The sequence below is a fragment of the Somniosus microcephalus genome, chromosome 13 (assembly GCF_052327205.1).
Source record: "Somniosus microcephalus isolate GS21.2 chromosome 13, FLI_Smic_1.0, whole genome shotgun sequence".
In the NCBI taxonomy this organism is placed as follows: domain Eukaryota; kingdom Metazoa; phylum Chordata; class Chondrichthyes; order Squaliformes; family Somniosidae; genus Somniosus; species Somniosus microcephalus.
Window position 1 is genome coordinate 192,614,940 of NC_140999.1, and position 24,019 is coordinate 192,638,958.

Here is a 24,019-nt window from a genome sequence, read left to right on the forward strand (position 1 = left end):
TACTATTGAATCTGCTTCCACCGCCCTTTCAGCCAGCGCGTTCCAGATCACAACAACTCGCTGTATAAAAAAATTCTCCTCACCTCCCCTCTGGTTCTTTTGCCAATGATCTTAAATCTGCGTCCTCGGGTTACCGACCCTCCTGCCACTAGAAACAGTTTGCAAAGAGAGAGCCCGAACATTAAAGTTACACCTTCCCTTCAGTCTTGGACCTTCACTTATATCTACCTAAGTTATACTCGTTGAATGTTTTGCTGGGGACTTTAGATGGTATGAGGAGCTATTTTGCTGATTCCCAGCTCTGCTAGCCTACCTTGTGTGGTTCGAGTTATTTTTCTTTTTCTGTTTCTGTACAGAACACACAGCAGCGAGCGCAAGGCTACAACTCAATGTCACATTTCAGCGACCACATCCGAGCTGCCTATTTGCGGAGCGCTGCGCCCAGGTTGACAGGATGCTGGGGACAGCTGCACGGAGGAATCTACTAAAGACTGCAAACCCACAAGGTGAAGTTTCGGAAGCTCGTTTACAGGCCATCGCTGACACATCACACGCACGCACTCATTAAATGCACTCTTTACAGAATCCTAGCTATTCCCTCCCTGCCCCCTTTCCTTCACTGTAGGCACTTCCACGGCTAGTGATCCACCTTGGTGTCAGCCGTGGCTCAGTGGGCAGCACTCTCATCTCTGAGTCAGAAGGTTGTGGGTTCAAGTCCCACTCCAGGGACTTGAGCACAAGATCTAGGCTGACACTCCCAGTGCAATACTGAGGGGTCGCTGCAATGTCGGAGGGGCAGTACTGAGGGAGCGCCACACTGTCGGAGGGGCAATACTGCGGGAGTGCCACACTGTCGCAGGGGCAATACTGAGGGAGCGCTGCACTGTCGGAGGGGCAGTACTGAGGGAGGGCTGCACTGTCGGAGGGGCAGTACTGAGGGAGAGCCACACTGTCGGAGGGGCAATACTGAGGGAGTGTCGGAGGGGCAGCACTGAGGGAGTGCCGCACTGTCGGAGGGGCAATACTGAGGGAGTGCCGCACTGTGGGAGGGGCAATACTGAGGGCGTGCCGCACTGTCGGAGGGGCAGTACTGAGGGAGCGCCACACTGTCGGAGGGGCAATACTGAGGGAGTGTCGGAGGGGCAGCACTGAGGGAGTGCCGCACTGTCGGAGGGGCAATACTGAGGGAGTGCCGCACTGTGGGAGGGGCAATACTGAGGGCGTGCCGCACTGTCGGAGGGGCAATACAGAGGGAGCGCCGCACTGTCAGAGGTGCAGTACTGAGGGAGCGCTGCACTGTCGGAGGGGCAGTACCAAGGGACCGCTGCACTGTCGGAGGGGCAATATTAACATTACAACGGTGACCACACTTCAAAAAGTACTTCATTGGCTGTAAAGCGCTTTGGGACAGCCTGATGTTTGGGGGCAGGTGTCCTTCCTGATTTCAATTTAAAATTGGAACTGGCTCAATCAGGGCTGGAAGACAGTGGGTAAATCCCCCGCTCCACATTAACTGCTCACCCACCCGCTGTCCACCAGCTGGGGTGATGGAGGGGTGAGTGGGGTTTAATATCCCACCGCACCCCCCCCTCCCCCGCCAATGCGTGCAAGTAATAATTGGGTCAGGGGGCGTAAATGAGCTTGTACTGTGAGTCAATGCGACCGGGAGTTACAGTGATACAGGAAGGGAGTGAATACTTGCCTTTGAGACACAGCTGCCAGTGACCAGGGGCTGGAGTCTGGGACTCCAGAACAATGGTGAAAATAACAGGCAATTATATTGAAACAAAACTAGGGACCTGACTATATATTTCAGCAAAGCTCATTTTAAAAATCGAAGGACCTCAGAGGCAGATAGAAACATGTTGAAATTTCAGCTAATTGTACTTATATCGAGTCTTTCGTATTTGCACACTTTGATGAACTAATGTGGGACGCATAATCGCCTACTCTCCTCTACACGACAGCTGCCTGCTGTCACCTCTCCCTTCTCTTCACGTTTGACTGACTGCGAGATCTCCGCTTTCTGAGCAAAGTCTGCTGTGATCAGCAGGTATCTGAACATAGATTAGCCACGGTCGATCTGTCCTAGGGTTGCCAATTCTGGTGGGACATATTCCTGGAGACCTCCCGCCTCCCCCACCACCCCCCCAACCGCCCCGCCCCCGCTCGCCTGGCCATCGCTCGCACAGTGCATACTAGAACTAATGCTACACCTTACATAGAAACATAGAAGATAGGAGCAGGAGTAGGCCATTCGGCCCTTCGAGCCTGCTCCGTCATTCAATGAGATCATGGCTGATCATCCAAATTCAGTACCCTGCCCCTGCCTTCTCCCCATATCCCTTGATCCCTTTAGCCTTAAGAAATATATCCAACTCTTTTTTGAATATATTTAATGAACTGGCCTCCACCGCCCTCTGTGGCAGAGAATTCCACAAGTTCACCACTCTCTGGGTGAAGAAATTCCTCCTCATTTCAGTCCTAAATGGCTTACCCCTTATCCTTAGACTATGACCCCTGGTTCTGGACTCCCCGGCCATCATAAACATCCTTCCTGCATCTAGTCTGTCCAGGCCTGACAGAATTTTATAAGTTTCGATGAGATCCCCTCTCAATCTTCTAAACTCCAGTGAGTATAAGCCCAATCGACCCAATCTCTCCTCATACGTCATTCCTGCCATCCCAGGTATCAGCCTGGTGAATCTTCGCTGCACTCCTTCCATGGCAAGAACGTCCTTCCTCAGGTAAGGCGACCAAAACTGCACACAGTACTCAAGGTGCGGTCTCACCAAGGCCCTGTACAACTGTAGCAAGACATCCTTGTTCCTGTACTCGAACCCTCTTGCTACGAAGGTCAACATACCATTTGCCTTCTTAACCGCCTGCTGCACCTGCATGCTTACCTTCAGCGACTGGTGCACAAGAACACCCAGGTCTCTTTGCACTTCCCCTTCTCCCAATCTATTGCCATTCAAATAATAATCTGCCTTCCTGTTTTTGCCACCAAAGTGGATAATCTCACATTTATCCACATTATACTGCATTTGCCATGTTTCTGCCCAATCACCCAATCTGTCCAAATCGTACTGGAGTTTCACAACATCCTCCTCACAGCTTACCCTCCCACCCAGCTTTGTATCGTCTGCAAATTTGGAGATATTACATCCAATTCCCTCGTCCAGATCATTAATATATATTGTGAACGGCTGGGGTCCTAGGACCGATCCTTGCGGTACCCCACTAGTCACTGCCTGCCACTCGGAAAACGACCCGTTTATTCCAACTCTTTGCTTTCTGTCCGTCAACCAGTTCTCTATCCAAGTCAATACCTTGCCCCCAATCCCATGTGCCTTAATTTTGCACGCTAATCTCTTATGTGGGGCCTTATCGAAAGCCTTGCATTTATATAGCGCCTTTAATGGAGTAAAAATATTCCAAGGCGATTCACAGGGAGCGTCACCAGACAAAAATTGACACCGAGCCACATAAGGAGATATTAGGGCAGGTGGTCAAGGAGGTAGGTTTTAAGGAACGTCTTAAAGGAGGAGCGAGAGGTGGAGAGGCGAAGAGATTTAAGGAGGGAATTCTAGAGCTTAGGGCCCAGGCAACAGAAGGCACGGCCGCCGATGGTGGAGCGATGGGAGTGAGTCATGCGTATTCAATCCAAATATAGATGAGCATTCGAACTCTGAAACAGGAAGTGCAGTAAGTACACGCTTCCTGTCGTGCGACAAGACTACTGTTGCCCTGCCCCAGATTAATATCATAACCTTGTTTTAAATTATAATTATTTTTAAACTTCCTGTTACCTGAGCAAAGTGTCACTCACGTTACAAAAGCAATAAGATTGGAATTCCAATGGGAAAGGTTCAGCTTAGAGAAGGGCGACTGAAATTGAAAAGGCTCCATATTATAAAAATAGGCACATTACGTTTATGCTAGAATCCATTATTAGGGATGTGGTAACAGGGCACTTAGAAAATCATAATATGATTAGGCAGAGTCAACTTGGTGTTATGGAAGGGAAATCATGTTTGAGAAATCTGTAAGAGTTTTTTGAAGATGTTGGGTTTATACTCATTGGAGTTTAGAAGAATGAGAGGGGATCTTATTGAAACATATAAGGTTCTGAAGGGGTTTCACAGGGTAGATGCAGAGAGGATGTTTCCCCTCGAGGGGGAATCTAGAACTAGGGGGCATAGTTTCAGAATAAGGGGGCACCCTTTTAAAACAGAGATGAGGAGGAATTTCTTCTCTCAGAGGGTCGTGAATCTTTGGAATTCTCTTCCCCAGAGAGCTGTGGAGGCGGAGTCATTGAATATATTTAAGGTGGAGATAGACAGATTTTTGAACTCTAAGGGAGTCGAGGGTTATGGGGAGCGGGCAGGGAAGTGGAGTTGAGGCCAAGATCAGATCAGCCATGATCTTATTGAATGGAGGAGCAGGCTCGAGGGGCCGAATAACCGACTCCCGCTCCTATGTCTCGTGTTCTTATGTAACTAGTAGGATGGATAAGGGGGAACCAGTGGATGTGGTGTATTTGGATTTTCAAAAAGCATTCGATAAGGTGCCACACAAGGGGTTATTACACAAAATTAGGACTCATGGGATTGAGGGTAATATATTAGCATGGATTGAGGGTTGGTTAAGGGACAGAAAACAGAGAGTAGGAATAAATGGGATTTTTTCAGGTTGGCAGGCTGTAACTAGCGGGGTACCGTAAGGATCAGTGTTGGGGCCTCAGCTATTCACAATCTATATTAATGACTTAGATGAAGGGACTGAGTGTAACGTATCCAAGTTTGCTGATGATACAAAGTTAGGTGGGAAAGTAAGCGGTGAGGAGGACGCAAAGAGGCTGCAGAGAGATATAGACAGGTTGACTGAGTGGGCAAGAACATGGCAAATGGAATACAGTGTGGGGAAGTGTGAAGTTATCCACTTTGGTAGGAAAAACTAAAAGGCAGAATATTTTTTGAATGGTGAGAGACTGGGAAATGTTTGCACTCAGAGGGACCTGGGTGTCCTTGTACATAAATCACAGAAAGTTAACACGCAGGTACAGCAAGCAATTAGGAAAGCAAATGGTATGTTAGCTTTTGTTACAAAGGGATTAGAGTATAAGAGTAAAGAAGCCTTACTACAATTATACAGGCCATTGGTGAGGCCACACCTGGAGTACTGTGTACAGTTCTGGTCTCCTTACCTAAGGAAAGGCTCCCTTAGAGGGAGTGCAGCGAGGGTTCACTAGACTGGTTCCTGGGATGGGGGGATTGTCCTATGAGGAGAGATTGAGTAGACTCGGCCTATATTCTCTAGAGTTTAGAAGAATGAGAGGTGATCTAATTGAAACGTGTAAAATTCTTAAGGGGCTTGACAGGGTTAATGCTGGGAAAATGTTTCCCCTGGCTGGGGAATCTGGAACACGGGGTCACAGTCTCAGAATAAGGGGTCGGGCATTTAGGACTGAGATGAGGAGAAATGTCTTCACTCAGAGGGTGGTGAATCTTTGGAATCGAGAGAGCTGTGCATGCTCAGTCGTTGAGTGTATTCAAGAGTTCGATAAATTTTTCGGAAATAAAGGAACTAAGGGATATGGGGATCGTGCAGGAAGGTGGAGTTGAGGGAGAAGATCAGCCGTGATCCTGTTGAATGGTGGAGTGGGCGCGAGGGGCCAAGTGGCCGACTCCTGCTCCTATTACTTTTGTTCTTATGCTCTGCAACCTTCTCATCCTTCACTGTGTTTCTTGCACGAGAATTTGTCGAGTGGATCAATTCCATTGAGACAAGTATCAATGGTCAACAAAAACAGCAAAAGGTCCATTAATCTGTTAATAGTTGTAATCAGGAGCAGGAATGCTGGGCTTGGCTCAGTTGGTAACACTCACGTCTCTGAGTCAGAAGATCATGGGTTCACAGACCCGCTCCAGAGACTTGAGCACAAAACCTAGACTGACATTCCCAGTGCAGTACTGAGGGAACGCTGCACTGTCGGAGGGGCAGTACTGAGGGAGCGCTGCACTGTCGGAGGGGTAGTACTGAGGGAGCGCTGCATTGTCGGAGGGGCAGTACTGAGGGAGTGCCGCACTGTCGGAGGGGCAGTACTGAGGGAGCGCTGCATTGTCGGAGGGGCAGTACTGAGGGAGCGCTGCACTGTCGGAGAGGCAGTACTGAGGGAGCACCGCACTGTCGGAGGGGCAGTACTGAGGGAGCGCCCTACAGTTGGAGGGACAGTACTGAGGGAGCGCTGCACTGTAGGAGGGGCAGTACTGAGGGAGTGCTGCACTGTCAGGGGCAGTACTGAGGGAGTGCTGCACTGTAGGGGGGCAGTACTGAGGGAGTGCTGCACTGTCAGAGGGGCTGTACTGAGGGAGCATGGCACTGTCGGAGGGGCAGTACTGAAGGAGTGCCGCACTGTCGGAGGGGCAGTACTGTGCCCTATCAGAGGGGCAGTACTGTGGGAGCGCCGCACTGTCGGAGGGGCAGTACTAAGGGAGCGCCGCACTGTCGGAGGGGCAGTACTGAGTGAGCGCCGCACTGTTGGAGGGGCAGTACTGAGGGAGCGCTGCCCTATCGGAGGGGCAGTACTGAGGGAGCGCCGCACTGTCGGAGGGGCAGTACTGAGGGAACGCCGCACTGTTGGAGGGGCAGTATTGAGGGAGGGCCGCACTGTTGGAGGGGCAGTATTGAGCGAGCGCCGCACTGTTGGAGGGGCAGTACTGAGGGAGCGCCGCACTGTCGGAGGGGCAGTACTGAGGGAGCACCACACTGTCGGAGGGGCAGTACTGAGGGAGCACTGCCCTGTCGGAGGGGCAGTACTGAGGGAATGCTGCACTGTAGGAGGGGCAGTACTGAGGGAGTGCTGCACTGTAGGGGGGCAGTACTGAGGGAGTGCTGCACTGTCAGAGGGGCTGTACTGAGGGAGCATGGCACTGTCGGAGGGGCAGTACTGAAGGAGTGCCGCACTGTCGGAGGGGCAGTACTGAAGGAGTGCCGCACTGTCGGAGGGGTAGTACTGAGTGAGCGCTGCCCTATCAGAGGGGCAGTACTGTGGGAGCGCCGCACTGTCGGAGGGGCAGTACTGAGGGAGCGCCGCACTGTTGGAGGGGCAGTACTGAGTGAGCACCGCACTGTTGGAGGGGCAGTACTGAGGGAGCGCTGCCCTATCGGAGGGGCAGTACTGAGGGAGCGCCGCACTGTCGGAGGGGCAGTACTGAGGGAGCGCCGCACTGTCGGAGGGGCAGTACTGAGGGAGCGCCGCACTGTTGGAGGGGCAGTGCTGAGGGAGCGCCGCACTGTTGGAGGGGCAGTATTGAGGGAGTGCCGCTCTGTCGGAGAGGCAGTACTGAGGGAGCGCCGCACTGTTGGAGGGGCAGTATTGAGGGAGCGCCACACTGTCGGAGGGGCAGTACTGAGGGAGCGCCACACTGTCGGAGGGGCAGTACTGAGGGAGCACTGCCCTGTGGTGCCATATTTCGGATGAGACGTTAAACCGAGACCCCGTCTGCTCTCTCCGGCGGAGCTGGTCTAACGGCTCAGTTCCACAGCAGGTATTCAGATTACCAACTAAAGCATTATTATGAGCACAATAAACTTTTAATAATTTAATTTAATATATATTAGGGTTGGGTGGAGAAGATTTTTTTTTCTAACATATATATTAAGGAAGAATCAATTTACATATAACTAATTAAAATAGAAATAACTTGCATTTCTATAGCGCCTTTCACAACCTCAGGACGTCCCAAAGCACTTTACAGCCAATGAAGTACTGTTTGAAGTGTAGTCGCTGTTGTAATGTAGGAAACGCAGCAGACAATATGAGCATAAACGGCAAAACAGATGCAAAAACAGCACTCAACAGTTCCTGTTCCCCGGGGGAAGTGATAGCTGTGTTCAAAGCTCCCGTGACCCCGATGAGGAAATCTCACGTTACAGTGAGCCTCACCCTCTCTTAATGTGCTGCATGCAATATTCCCAGAAACAGGCCTTGCTGCCGAGACACGGCGAGACACGGTGACGCACACTGCGACACGACGAGACACGGCGAGACACGGTGACGCACACTGCGACACGACGAGACACGGCGAGACTAACCACCGCCCCTTGACATTCAACGGCATTACCATCGCCGAATCCCCTACCATCAACATCCTGGGGGTCACCATTGACCAGAAACTTAATTGGACCAGCCACATAAATACAGTGGCAACAAGAGCAGGTCAGAGGCTGGGTATTCTGCGGTGAGTGTCTCATCTCCTGACTCCCCAAAGCCTTTCCACCATCTACAAGGCACAAGTCAGTAGTGTGATGGAATACTCTCCACTTGCCTGGATGAGTGCAGCTCGACACCATCCAAGACAAAGCAGCCCGCTTGATTGGCACCCCATCCACCACCTTAAACATTCACTCCCTCCACCACCGGCGCACCGTGGCTGCAGTGTGTACCATCTACAAGATGCACTGCAGCAACTCGCCAAGGCTTCTTCGGCAGCACCTCCCAAACCGCGACCTCTTCCACCTAGAAGGACAAGGGCAGCAGGCGCATGGGAACACCGCCACCTCCAAGTTCCCCTCCCTCCCCCCCAGTGTGTGGAGGTGGAAGACATGGGTAGGGTTCTTAATGAATACTTTGCGTCTGTTTTCACAAAGGAGAGGGACGAAGCAGACATTGCTATCAGGGAGGAGTGTGAAATATTAGATGAAATAAACATTGGGAAAGAGGAAATATTAAGGGGTTTAGTATCTTTGAAAGTCGATAAATCCTCAGACCCGGATGAAATGTATCCCAGACTGTTAAGAGAAGTAACAGAGGAAATAGCAGAGGCCCTGACCATCATTTTTCAATCCTCTCTGACTGGAGGACTGCTAATGTGGTGCCAGTGTTTAAAAAGGGAGAAAAGGATAGACTGAGTAATTACAGGCCAGTCAACTAACCTCGGTGGTGGGAAAATTATTGGAAAAAATTCTGAGAGACAGGATAAATCTTCATTTAGAAAGACACGGATTAATCAGGGACAGTCGGCATGGATTTGTCAAGAGAAGGTCGTGTCTGACTAATTTGATTGAATTTTTTGAGGAGGTAACAAGGCGGTTCGATGAGGGTAGTGCGTTTGATGTAGTCTATGTGGATTTTAGCAAGGCTTTTGATAAGGTCCCACATGGCAGACTGGGCACAAAAGTAAAAGCCCATGGGATCCAAGGCAAAGTGGCAAGTTGGATCCAAAATGGGCTCAGAGGCAGGAAACAAAGGGTAATGGTCGAAGGGTGTTTTTTTGATTGGAAGTCTGTTTCCAGGGGTTCCGCAGGGATCAGTCCTGGGTCCCTTGCTTTTTGTGGTATATATCAATGATTTAGACTTGAATGTAGGAAGTATGATTAAGAAGTTTGCAGATGATACAAAAATTGTCCGTGTGGTTGATAATGAAGAAGAAAGCTGCAGACTGCAGGAAGATATCAATGGATTGGTCAGGTGGGCAGAACAGTGGCAAATGGAATTCAATCCGGAGAAGTGTGAGGTAATGCATTTGGGGAGGGCTAACAAGGCAAGGGAAGACACATTAAATGGTATGACACTGAGAAGTGTAGAGGAACAGAGGGATCTTGGAGTGTATGTCCACAGATCCCTGAAGGTAGCAGGCCAAGTAGATAAGGTGGTTAAGAAGGCATACGGAATGCTTGCCTTTATTAGCCGTGGCATAGAATATAAGAGCAGGGGAGGTTATGCTTCAACTGTATAAAACACTAGTTAGGCCTCAGCTAGAGTACTGCGTGCAGTTCTGGTCACCACATTACAGGAAGGATGTGATTGCACTAGAGAGGGTGCAGAGGAGATTTACAAGGATGTTGCCTGGGCTGGGGAATTTTAGCTATGAGGAAAGATTGGATAGGCTGGGGTTGTTTTCTTTGGAACAGAGGAGGCTGAGGAGAGACTTAATTGAGGTGTATAAAATTATGAGGGGACTAGATAGAGTGGATAGGAAGGACCTATTTCCCTTAGCAGAGGGGTCCAAAACCAGGGGACATAGATTTAAAATAATTGGTAGGAGGTTTAGAGGGGATTTGAAGAAAATGTTTTCACTCAGAGGGCAGTGGGGTTAGTACTGAGGGAGTGCTGCACTGTCGGAGGGGGAGTACTGAGGGAGCCCTGCACTGTCGGATGGGCAGTACTGAGGGAGCGCTGTACTGTCGGAGGGGCAGTACTGAGGGAGCGCTGCACTGTTGGAGGGGCAGTACTGAAGGAGTGCTGCACTGTCGGAGGGACAGTACTGAGGGAGCGCCGCACTGTCAGAGGGACAATACTAAGGGAGTGCCGCGCTGTCGGAGGGGCAGTACTGAGGGAGCGCCGCACTGTCGGAGGGGGAGTACTGAGGGAGCCCTGCACTGTCGGAGGGGCAGTACTGAGGGAGCGCCGCACTGTCAGAGGGACAATACTAAGGGAGTGCCGCGCTGTCGGAGGGGCAGTACTGAGGGAGCGCCGCACTGTCGGAGGGGGAGTACTGAGGGAGCCCTGCACTGTCGGAGGGGCAGTACTGAGGGAGCGCTGCACTGTCGGAGGGGGAGTACTGAGGGAGCCCTGCACTGTCGGAGGGGCAGTACTGAGGGAGCGCTGCACTGTCGGAGGGGGAGTACTGAGGAAGCGCTGCACTGTTGGAGGGGCAGTACTGGAGGGACTGCTGCACTGTCGGAGGGGCAGTACTGAGGGAGTGCTGCACTGTCGGAGGTGCCTTATTTCAGATGAGATGTTAGACCGAGTTTCCATTTGCTCTCTGAGGTGGGTGTAAATGGTCCCACAGGCACTATTTCGAAGAAGAGCAGGGGAGAAGTCCTGGGGCCAATATTTATCCCTCAACCAACATCACTAAAAACAGATGATCTGGTCATTATCACATTGCTGATTGTGGGAGCTTGCTGTGCTAAAAATTGGCTGCCGTGTTTTCTACATTACAACAGTGACTACATGCGATTGGCTGTAAAGCGCTTTGAAAGGTTCTGAGGTATGAGAGGCGCGATATAACTGCCAGTCTTTCTTTCTTGACGTGTCACGGACACAAGAGTCAAACGTAGTCCAGACCAGGTAAGGAAGGAGACTCGCTCCTCTAATGGTCAATGGTGAAACAGTTGGGTTTCTTCTACAACATTCTGGCAGCTTTTCATGGTTATTTTCTACCCAGAGACGGCTAGATTACATTTTTTTTTCATAACCTGCCATGATTTGAACTCACAGATCTCAGGGTTGTTAGTCCAGCAGCTTAACCGCCAGAAATAACAACAGAAAATGCTGGAAACACTCAGCAGGCCCGGCAACATCCGTGGAGAGAGAAACACAGTCAACGTTTCAGGACTGGGGCCCTTCGTCAGAGGCTCTAACCGCAGCCACCCCCCCCCCCCCCGCAATTCAAAGCAACGCCCAGCCCAGGAAGGGTCAGTTGATCTCAGAGTCCCAGTTATTGATACTGTGGACCCGCATAGATTCTGCATCATTTCTCGTCCACCTAACAGAGGACCCACATTAGCAGCCTTTGCTCTGCTTTGGGCTGGAGTTATACTGCCCATGGCGCTGACTCAAACCGGGTGCCGGACAGTATGCTGGAGGAGTCGCGACCCTCGCAGGGGGCTTTAATATGCATCGTTGTCTCCTCACTTATGCTGCCGCCCTGGACTGATTCACATCGGAAAAAAACCACTTCACATTGACTTGAAGGCGTCAATCAGGCTGCTTCGGAACAGGGGACTTACAGCAGGAGAAAAAGTAGAATTTACAAAACGGATCCGGTTAGATGAGCAATTTTAATAGAATATGGTAGAGATAAAAATAAACCGAACAAGCACAAGCAATCCAGCAGCAGCTGGGAGATAAAACTGCGATTCAGCTGACAGGTTTTCTTAAATCTATCATTTCCTTTCTGTGGTGCCATAAAGTTCCAGCATTTTCATCTTTAATTAGCGGAATGACACTGGCCGAGGTGTGAAAGAAGGAACCAGAACCAAACGACCCTGGGCAATGAAGGAATGAAACGTTCGATTTGAACCTGAAGGGGTGGCGGAGGTCCCGGTGGCGGAGGTCTCGGTGGCAGAGGTCCTGGTGTCGGAGGTCCCGGTGGCGGAGGTCATGGTGTCGGAGGTCCCGGTGGCGGAGGTCCCGGTGGCGGAGGCCCTGGTGGCGGAGGTCCCGGTGGCGGTTGGGGGGGGAAGGGAAGGGATTTGGGGCTGCTCGTGACCTAGCCATGGGGAAACGCACCCCAATATCCTGTTGACATTGGGGTATTGGGGAAGGGGGAGTTTGTGCTGAAGCACACAGCCTGCAACTGGGAGAGCTTCTTTGCATTTTTTGTTATTAAATGCTGCTCCCTTTCACATCGTGTACAACCTACCCTGTCATGGATACACCCTCCTGTTTAATCTGCTGAAGGAACGTTCTGTGTACTTAGGAACATAGGAACAGGAGGAGGCCATTCAGCCCCTCGAGCCTGCTCCGCCATTCAGTGAGATCATGGCTGATCTGTGACCTAACTCCATATACCCGCCTTTGGCCCATATCCCTTAATACCTTTGGTTAACAAAAAGCTATCAATCTCAGATTTAAAATTAACAATTGATCCAGCATCAATTGCTGTTTGCGGAAGAGAGTTCCAAACTTCTACCACCCTTTGTGTGTAGAAGTGTTTCCTAATTTCACTCCTGAAAGGTCTGGCTCTAATTTTTAGACTCTGCCCCCTAGTCCTAGACTCCCCAACCAGCGGAAATAGTTTCTCTCTATCTACCCTATCTGTTCCCCTTAATATCCTGAAAACTTCGATCAGATCACCCCTTAACCTTCTAAATTCTAGGGAATACAACCCTTAGTTTGTGTAATTCCCTCCTCGTAACTTAACCCTTGAAGTCCGGGTATCATTCTGGTAAACCTACGCTGCACTCCCTCCAAGGCCAATATATCCTTCCTAAGGTGTGGTGCCCAGAACTGCTCATAGTGCTCCAGGTGTGGTCTAACCAGGGTTTTGTACAGCTGCAGCATAAACCCCGCTTCCCCCAGCAACATCCAGCCTCACATCTCCATCATTCAACCCCCTGCGCAGATCCTGAAAGACAGTATTCCCTCCACCCTGGCAGGACAGAACCTCACTCCTGTTCCCAATCAGAAATCCATGCAGCTCCTTTTTGAAGGAGTGAATTGAACAATGTTCCCGGTTTTGCTGTGAGTCAGTCCCGCATATCCACCAATGTGTGGGAAGTAAATTCTTGTATTTCTAGACATGACTCAGTGTAAATATGATACTCTTCTGCTCACTATTCCTTGTGTTGGCCATGGCTCAGTGGGTAGCACGCTTGAGCCAGTAGGTCGAGGGTTCGAGTCCCACTCCGGAGACTTGACCACATAATCCAGGCTGACACTCCAGTGCAGTGCTGAGGGAGTGCTGCACTGTCGGAGGTGCCGTCTTTCGGATGAGATGTTAAACCGAGGCCCCGTCTGCTCTCTCAGGTAACAGATCCCCGAGATCTACCCCAGTGTCCCGGGGCTAATATTTATCCCTCAACCAACATCACTAAAAACAAAATATCTGGTCATTACCACACTGCTGTTTGTGGGAGCTTGCTGTGCGCAAATTGGCTGACGCGTTTCCTACATTACAACAGTGACTACACTTCAAAAAGTACTTCATTGGCTGTAAAGCGCTTTGGGACATCCTGAGGTTGTGAAAGGCGCTATAGAAATGCAGGTCTTTCTTTTAAGTCTTCCCCTACTGAAGGTGCTGACTCTTTCTCGGTGTCATTACTGTGAGAATTAGCCGCCTGTTATTCACTCGTAGGCCCTGAATTCCCTGCATGGGAACATCCTGGAAGTTAGTCCCGAAAACCTGCCCATTCCCCCGGGATTGCCTGTGAATCTCATTACAATACGCCCCAATGTAAAATGGGTGTAAATCAGGGTAAACAATCCAGGCTAGGGAAATCACCGAGCTCACGCCTTCCATCTCTTCTTTAAGTATCAAAATTAAACTCTCATCCACTCCCCCTGCCCCACGCTCCCCTGACCCTAAAACTAAACCCTAAACCTCATCACTGACCCTAAAACTAAACCCTAAACCCCATCACTGACCCCAAACTAAACCCTAAACCCCATCACTGACCCTAAAACTAAACCCTAAACTCCATCACTGACCCTAAAACTAAACCCTAAACCCCATCACTGACCCTAAAACTAAACCCTAAACCCCATCACTGACCCTAAAACTAAACCCTAAACCCCATCACTGACCCTAAAACTAAACCTTAAACCCCATCACTGACCCTAAACTAAACCCTAAACCCCATCACTGACCCTAAAACTAAACCCTAAACCCCATCACTGACCCTAAACTAAACCCTAAACCCCATCACTGACCCTAAAACTAAACCCTAAACCCCATCACTGACCCTAAAACTAAACCCTAAACCCCATCACTGACCCTAAAACTAAACTCTAAACCCCATCACTGACCCTAAAACTAAACCCTAAACCCCATCACTGACCCTAAAACTAAACCCTAAACCCCATCACTGACCCTAAACTAAACCCTAAACCCCATCACTGACCCTAAACTAAACCCTAAACCCCATCACTGACCCTAAAACTAAACTCTAAACCCCATCACTGACCCTAAAACTAAACCCTAAACCCCATCACTGACCCTAAACTAAACCCTAAACCCATCACTGACCCTAAAACTAAACCCTAAACCCCATCACTGACCCTAAAACTAAACCCTAAACCCCATCACTGACCCTAAAACTAAACTCTAAACCCCATCACTGACCCTAAAACTAAGCCCTAAACCCCATCACTGACCCTAAAACTAAACCCTAAACCCCATCACTGACCCTAAAACTAAACCCTAAATCCCATCACTGACCCCAAAACTAAACCCTAAACCCCATCACTGACCCTAAAACTAAACTCTAAACCCCATCACTGACCCTAAAACTAAGCCCTAAACCCCATCACTGACCCTAAAACTAAACCCTAAATCCCATCACTGACCCCAAAACTAAACCCTAAACCCCATCACTGACCCTAAAACTAAACCCTAAACCCCATCACTGACCCTAAAACTAAACCCTAAACCCCATCACTGACCCTAAAACTAAACCCTAAACCCCATCACTGACCCTAAAACTAAACCCTAAATCCCATCACTGACCCCAAAACTAAACTCTAAACCACCATCACTGACCCTAAAACTAAACTCTAAACCCCATCACTGACCCTAAAACTAAGCCCTAAACCCCATCACTGACCCTAAAACTAAACCCTAAATCCCATCACTGACCCCAAAACTAAACCCTAAACCCCATCACTGACCCTAAAACTAAACCCTAAACCCCATCACTGACCCTAAAACTAAACCCTAAACCCCATCACTGACCCTAAAACTAAACCCTAAACCCCATCACTGACCCTAAAACTAAACCCTAAACCCCATCACTGACCCTAAAATTAAACCCTAAACCCCATCACTGACCCTAAAACTAAACCCCAAACCCCATCACTGACCCTAAAACTAAACCCTAAACCGCATCACTGACCCTAAAACTAAACGCCAAACCCCATCACTGACCCTAAAACTAAACCCTAAACCCCACTGACCCTAAAACTAAACCCTAAATCCCATCACTGACCCTAAAACTAAACCCCGAACCCCATCACTGACCCTAAAACTAAACCCTAAACCCCATCACTGACCCTAAAACTAAACTCTAAACCCCATCACTGACCCTAAAACTAAACCCTAAACCCCATCACTGACCCTAAAACTAAACCCTAAACCCCATCACTGACCCTAAAACTAAACCCTAAACCCCATCACTGACCCTAAAACTAAACCCTAAACCCCATCACTGACCCCAAAACTAAACCCTAAACCCCATCACTGACCCTAAAACTAAACCCTAAACCCCATCACTGACCCTAAAACTAAACCCTAAACCTCATCACTGACCCTAAAACTAAACCCTAAATCCCATCACTGACCCCAAAACTAAACCCTAAACCCCATCACTGACCCTAAAACTAAACCCTAAACCCCATCACTGACCCTAAAACTAAACCGTAAACCCCATCACTGACCCTAAAACTAAACCCTAAACCCCATCACTGACCCTAAAACTAAACCCTAAACCCCATCACTGACCCTAAAACTAAACCCTAAACCCCATCACTGACCCTTAAACTAAACCCTAAACTCCATCACTGACCCTAAAACTAAACCTTAAACCCCAGCACTGACCCTAAAACTAAACCCTAAACCCCATCACTGACCCTAAAACTAAACCCTAAACCCCATCACTGACCCTAAAACTAAACCCTAAACCGCATCACTGACCCTAAAACGAAACCCTAAACCCCATCACTGACCCTAAAACGAAACCCTAAACCCCATCACTGACCCTAAAACTAAACCCTAAACCCCATCACTGACCCTAAAACTAAACCCTAAACCCCATCACTGACCCTAAAACTAAACCCTAAACCCCATCACTGACCCTAAAACTAAACCCTAAACCCCATCACTGACCCCAAAACTAAACCCTAAACCCCATCACTGACCCTAAAACTAAACCCTAAACTGCATCACTGACCCTAAAACTAAACCCTAAACTGCATCACTGACCCTAAAACTAAACCCTAAACCCCATCACTGACCCTAAAACTAAACCCTAAACTCCATCACTGACCCTAAAACTAAACCCTAAACTGCATCACTGACCCTAAAACTAAACCCTAAACCCCATCACTGACCCTTAAACTAAACCCTAAACCCCATCACTGACCCTAAAACTAAACCCTAAACTCCATCACTGACCCTAAAACTAAACCCTAAACCCCATCACTGACCCTAAAACTAAACCCTAAACCCCATCACTGACCCTAAAACTAAACCCTAAACCCCATCACTGACCCTAAAACTAAACCCTAAACCTCATCACTGACCCTAAAACCAAACCCTAAACCCCATCACTGACCCTAAAACTAAACCCTAAACCCCATCACTGACCCTAAAACTAAACCCGAAACCCCATCACTGACCCTAAAACTAAACCCTAAACTCCATCACTGACCCTAAAACTAAACCCTAAACCCCATCACTGACCCTAAAACTAAACCATAAACCCCATCACTGACCCTAAAACTAAACCCTAAACCCCATCACTGACCCTTAAACTAAACCCTAAACTCCATCACTGACCCCAAACCTAAACACCAAACCCCATCACTGACCCTAAAACTAAACCCTAAACCCCATCACTGACCCTAAAACGAAACCCTAAACCCCATCACTGACCCTAAAACTAAACCCTAAACCCCATCACTGACCCTAAAACGAAACCCTAAACCCCATCACTGACCCTAAAACTGAACCCTAAACCCCATCACTGACCCTAAAACTAAACCCTAAACCCCATCACTGACCCTAAAACTAAACCCTAAACCCCATCACTGACCCTAAAACGAAACCCTAAACCGCATCACTGACCCCAAAACTAAACCCCAAACCCCATCACTGACCCTAAAACTAAACCCTAAACCCCATCACTGACCCTAAAACTAAACCCTAAACCGCATCACTGACCCTAAAACTAAACCCTAAACCCCATCACTGACCCTAAAACGAAACCCTAAACCCCATCACTGACCGTAAAACGAAACCCTAAACTCCATCACTGACCCTAAAACTAAACCCCAAACCCCATCACTGACCCTAAAACTAAACCCTAAACTGCATCACTGACCCTAAAACTAAACCCTAAACCCCATCACTGACCCTAAAACTAAACCCTAAACCGCATCACTGACCCTAAAACTAAACTCTAAACCCCATCACTGACCCTAAAACGAAACCCTAAACCCCATCACTGACCCTAAAACTAAACCCTAAACTGCATCACTGACCCTAAAACTAAACCCTAAACCCCATCACTGACCCTAAAACTAAACCCTAAACCGCATCACTGACCCTAAAACTAAACCCTAAACCCCATCACTGAGCCTTAAACTAAACCCTAAACCCCATCACTGACCCTAAAATTAAACCTTAAACTCCATCACTGACCCTAAAACTAAACCCTAAACCCCATCACTGACCCTAAAACTAAACCCTAAACCGCATCACTGACCCTAAAACTAAACCCTAAACCGCATCACTGACCCTAAAACTAAACCCTAAACCCCATCACTGACCCTAAAACTAAACCCTAAACCCCATCACTGACCCTAAAACTAAACCCTAAACCCCATCACTGACCCTAAAACTAAACCCTAAACCCCATCACTGACCCTAAAACTAAACCCTAAACCCCATCACTGACCCTAAAACTAAACCCTAAACCCCATCACTGACCCTAAAATTAAACCCTAAACTCCATCACTGACCCTAAAACTAAACCCTAAACCCCATCACTGACCCTAAAACTAAACCCTAAACCCCATCACTGACCCTAAAACTAAACCCTAAACCCCATCACTGACCCTAAAATGAAACCCTAAACCCCATCACTGACCCTAAAACGAAACCCTAAACCCCATCACTGACCCTAAAATTAAACCCTAAACCCCATCACTGACCCTAAAACTAAACCCTAAACTGCATCACTGACCCTAAAACTAAACCCTAAACCCCATCATTGACCCTAAAACGAAACCCTAAACCCCATCACTGACCCTAAAACTAAACCCTAAACCCCATCACTGACCCTAAAACTAAACCCTAAACTGCATCACTGACCCCAAAACTAAACCCCAAACCCCATCACTGACCCTAAAACTAAACCCTAAACCCCATCACTGACCCTAAAACTAAACCTTAAACCCCGTCACTGACCCTAAAACCAAACCCTAAACCCCATCACTGACCCTAAAACGAAATCCTAAACCCCATCACTGACCCTAAAACTAAACCTTAAACCCCATCACTGACCCTAAAACTAAACCCTAAACCCCATCACTGACACTAAAACTAAACCCTAAACCCCATCACTGACCCTAAAACTAAACCCTAAACCCCATCACTGACCCTAAAACTAAACCCTAAACCCCATCACTGACCCTAAAACTAAACCCTAAACCCCATCACTGACCCTAAAACTAAACCCCATCACTGACCCTAAAACTAAACCCTAAACCCCATCACTGACCCTAAACTAAACCCTAAACCCCATCACTGACCCTAAAACTAAACCCTAAACCCCATCACTGACCCTAAAACTAAACCATAAACCCCATCACTGACCCTAAAACTAAACCCTAAACCCCATCACTGACCCCAAAACTAAACCCTAAACCCCATCACTGACCCTAAAACTAAACCCTAAACCCCGCTGACCCTAAAACTAAACCCTAAACCCCATCACTGACCCTAAAACCAAACCCTTAACCCCATCACTGACCCTAAAACTAAACCCTAAACCCCATCACTGACCCTAAAACCAAACCCTAAACCCCATAACTGACCCTAAAACTAAACCCTAAACCCCATAACTGACCCTAAAACTAAACCCTAAACCCCACTGACCCTAAAACTAAACCCTAAACCCCATCACTGACCCTAAAACCAAACCCTAAACCCCATAACTGACCCTAAAACTAAACCCTAAACCCCACTGACCCTAAAACTAAACCCTAAACCCCATCACTGACCCTAAAACCAAACCCTAAACCCCATAACTGACCCTAAAACCAAACCCTAAACCCCATAACTGACCCTAAAACTAAACCCTAAACCCCACTGACCCTAAAACTAAACCCTAAACCCCATCACTGACCCTAAAACTAAACCCTAAACCCCATCACTGACCCCAAAACTAAACCCTAAATCCCATCACTGACCCTAAAACTAAACCCTAAACCCCATCACTGACCCCAAAACTAAACCCTAAACCCCATCACTGACCCTAAAACTAAACCCTAAACCCCATCACTGACCCTAAAACTAAACCCTAAACCGCATCACTGACCCTAAAACTAAACCCTAAACCCCATCACTGACCCTAAAACTAAACCCTAAACCCCATCACTGACCCTAAAACTAAACCCTAAACCGCATCACTGACCCTAAAACAAAACCCTAAACCCCATCACTGACCCTAAAACGAAACCCTAAACCCCATCACTGACCCTTAAACTAAACCCTAAACCCCATCACTGACCCTAAAACTAAACCCTAAACTGCATCACTGACCCTAAAACTAAACCCTAAACCCCATCACTGACCCTAAAACTAAACCCTAAACCCCATCACTGACCCTAAAACTAAACCCTAAACCCCATCACTGACCCTAAAACTAAACCCTAAACCCCATCACTGACCCCAAAACTAAACCCTAAACCCCATCACTGACCCTAAAACTAAACCCTAAACTGCATCACTGACCCTAAAACTAAACCCTAAACTGCATCACTGACCCTAAAACTAAACCCTAAACCCCATCACTGACCCTAAAACTAAACCCTAAACTCCATCACTGACCCTAAAACTAAACCCTAAACTGCATCACTGACCCTAAAACTAAACCCTAAACCCCATCACTGACCCTTAAACTAAACCCTAAACCCCATCACTGACCCTAAAACTAAACCCTAAACTCCATCACTGACCCTAAAACTAAACCCTAAACCCCATCACTGACCCTAAAACTAAACCCTAAACCCCATCACTGACCCTAAAACTAAACCCTAAACCCCATCACTGACCCTAAAACTAAACCCTAAACCTCATCACTGACCCTAAAACCAAACCCTAAACCCCATCACTGACCCTAAAACTAAACCCTAAACCCCATCACTGACCCTAAAACTAAACCCTAAACCCCATCACTGACCCTAAAACTAAACCCTAAACTCCATCACTGACCCTAAAACTAAACCCTAAACCCCATCACTGACCCTAAAACTAAACCATAAACCCCATCACTGACCCTAAAACTAAACCCTAAACCCCATCACTGACCCTTAAACTAAACCCTAAACTCCATCACTGACCCCAAACCTAAACCCCAAACCCCATCACTGACCCTAAAACTAAACCCTAAACCCCATCACTGACCCTAAAACTAAACCCTAAACCCCATCACTGACCCTAAAACTAAACCCTAAACCCCATCACTGACCCTAAAACGAAACCCTAAACCCCATCACTGACCCTAAAACTGAACCCTAAACCCCATCACTGACCCTAAAACTAAACCCTAAACCCCATCACTGACCCTAAAACTAAACCCTAAACCCCATCACTGACCCTAAAACGAAACCCTAAACCGCATCACTGACCCCAAAACTAAACCCCAAACCCCATCACTGACCCTAAAACTAAACCCTAAACCCCATCACTGACCCTAAAACTAAACCCTAAACCGCATCACTGACCCTAAAACTAAACCCTAAACCCCATCACTGACCCTAAAACGAAACCCTAAACCCCATCACTGACCATAAAACGAAACCCTAAACTCCATCACTGACCCTAAAACTAAACCCCAAACCCCATCACTGACCCTAAAACTAAACCCTAAACTGCATCACTGACCCTAAAACTAAACCCTAAACCCCATCACTGACCCTAAAACTAAACCCTAAACCGCATCACTGACCCTAAAACTAAACTCTAAACCCCATCACTGACCCTAAAACGAAACCCTAAACCCCATCACTGACCCTAAAACTAAACCTTAAACCCCGTCACTGACCCTAAAACCAAACCCTAAACCCCATCACTGACCCTAAAACGAAACCCTAAACCCCATCACTGACCCTAAAACTAAACCTTAAACCCCATCACTGACCCTAAAACTAAACCCTAAACCCCATCACTGACCCTAAAACGAAACCCTAAACCGCATCACTGACCCCAAAACTAAACCCCAAACCCCATCACTGACCCTAAAACTAAACCCTAAACCCCATCACTGACCCTAAAACTAAACCCTAAACCGCATCACTGACACTAAAACTAAACCCTAAACCCCATCACTGACCCTAAAACGAAACCCTAAACCCCATCACTGACCATAAAACGAAACCCTAAACTCCATCACTGACCCTAAAACTAAACCCCAAACCCCATCACTGACCCTAAAACTAAACCCTAAACTGCATCACTGACCCTAAAACTAAACCCTAAACCCCATCACTGACCCTAAAACTAAACCCTAAACCGCATCACTGACCCTAAAACTAAACTCTAAACCCCATCACTGACCCTAAAACGAAACCCTAAACCCCATCACTGACCCTAAAACTAAACCTTAAACCCCGTCACTGACCCTAAAACCAAACCCTAAACCCCATCACTGACCCTAAAACGAAACCCTAAACCCCATCACTGACCCTAAAACTAAACCTTAAACCCCATCACTGACCCTAAAACTAAACCCTAAACCCCATCACTGACACTAAAACTAAACCCTAAACCCCATCACTGACCCTAAAACTAAACCCTAAACCCCATCACTGACCCTAAAACTAAACCCTAAACCCCATCACTGACCCTAAAACTAAACCCCAAACCCCATCACTGACCCTAAAACTAAACCCTAAACCCCATCACTGACCCTAAACTAAACCCTAAACCCCATCACTGACCCTAAAACTAAACCCTAAACCCCATCACTGACCCTAAAACTAAACCCTAAACCCCATCACTGACCCTAAAACTAAACCCTAAACCCCATCACTGACCCCAAAACTAAACCCTAAACCCCATCACTGACCCTAAAACTAAACCCTAAACCCCACTGACCCTAAAACTAAACCCTAAACCCCATCACTGACCCTAAAACCAAACCCTTAACCCCATCACTGACCCTAAAACTAAACCCTAAACCCCATCACTGACCCTAAAACCAAACCCTAAACCCCATAACTGACCCTAAAACTAAACCCTAAACCCCATAACTGACCCTAAAACTAAACCCTAAACCCCACTGACCCTAAAACTAAACCCTAAACCCCATCACTGACCCTAAAACCAAACCCTAAACCCCATAACTGACCCTAAAACTAAACCCTAAACCCCACTGACCCTAAAACTAAACCCTAAACCCCATCACTGACCCTAAAACCAAACCCTAAACCCCATCACTGACCCTTAAACTAAACCCTAAACCCCATCACTGACCCTAAAACTAAACCCTAAACCCCATCACTGACCCTAAAACTAAACCCTAAACCCCATCACTGACCCTTAAACTAAACCCTAAACCCCATCACTGACCCTAAAACTAAACCCTAAACCCCATCACTGACCCTAAAACTAAACCCTGAACCCGATCACTGACCCTAAAACTAAACCCTAAACCCCATCACTGACCCTAAAACAAAACCCTAAACCCCATAACTGACCCTAATGCTCCAATTTACCAGATTTGTTGAATTTAATATCAGCTGTTGCCATACTGGGATTTGAACTTGAGTTACTGGTTCAGTATCATCACACACACCTTATAAAACCTAAACACTGTCCATATAGGCTGCTCCTGACCCCGAATACCCTAAGCAACAGCGCTGACCCTAAACACTAACCCTACAAAGCTCTGTACAGATCCTAATTAGTAGCCAATAAAAAACCCATGAATTTCACATCCCAGCGATATCTGGGTGTGATCAGAGCAGATCCACACACCGCTCTCGTACCCCTCACACTCTTACACACTTTTTCACACTGATTCTGACACTCACACATCCTTACACACTGATCCCCCTCACACTGATTCTCACAGTTACTGATTCGGTCACTTGGTTTTGCTCACTGACTCTAACCTTTTGGATTCTCTCACACTCAGTTTTACACACTCGGATTTTTTACACACTTACCGATTCTCTCATTTGGGTTCGCACACTGATTCTTTCACACTCCAATTCTCACAAGCTCACAGATTCTCTCACACTCACATTCTGATTCTCACACGCTGATTCTCTGGCACTCAATTTTGATTCGCACTCGATCACACTCACATTCTGATCTGCACACTGATTCTCACATCCTAT

The 24,019-nt window shown here is 47.7% G+C and overlaps 1 protein-coding gene across 2 annotated transcripts in view; it reads right to left on the bottom strand.

The window, feature by feature from the left end:
- Nucleotides 1-24,019, bottom strand: part of LOC147108931 (neurocalcin-delta-like) — a 40,094-nt gene that overhangs the window by 15,550 nt on the left and 525 nt on the right. Inside the window, exon 1 of one of the 2 annotated variants that reach the window (XM_086005888.1) lies at nt 84-216. The exons of the other annotated variant lie outside the window; for it this stretch is intronic. The gene's annotated coding sequence lies outside the window, so the exon portion shown is untranslated. Of the gene's footprint in view, nt 1-83; nt 217-24,019 lie in introns of those variants that run through there. 2 annotated transcript variants of the gene reach the window in all.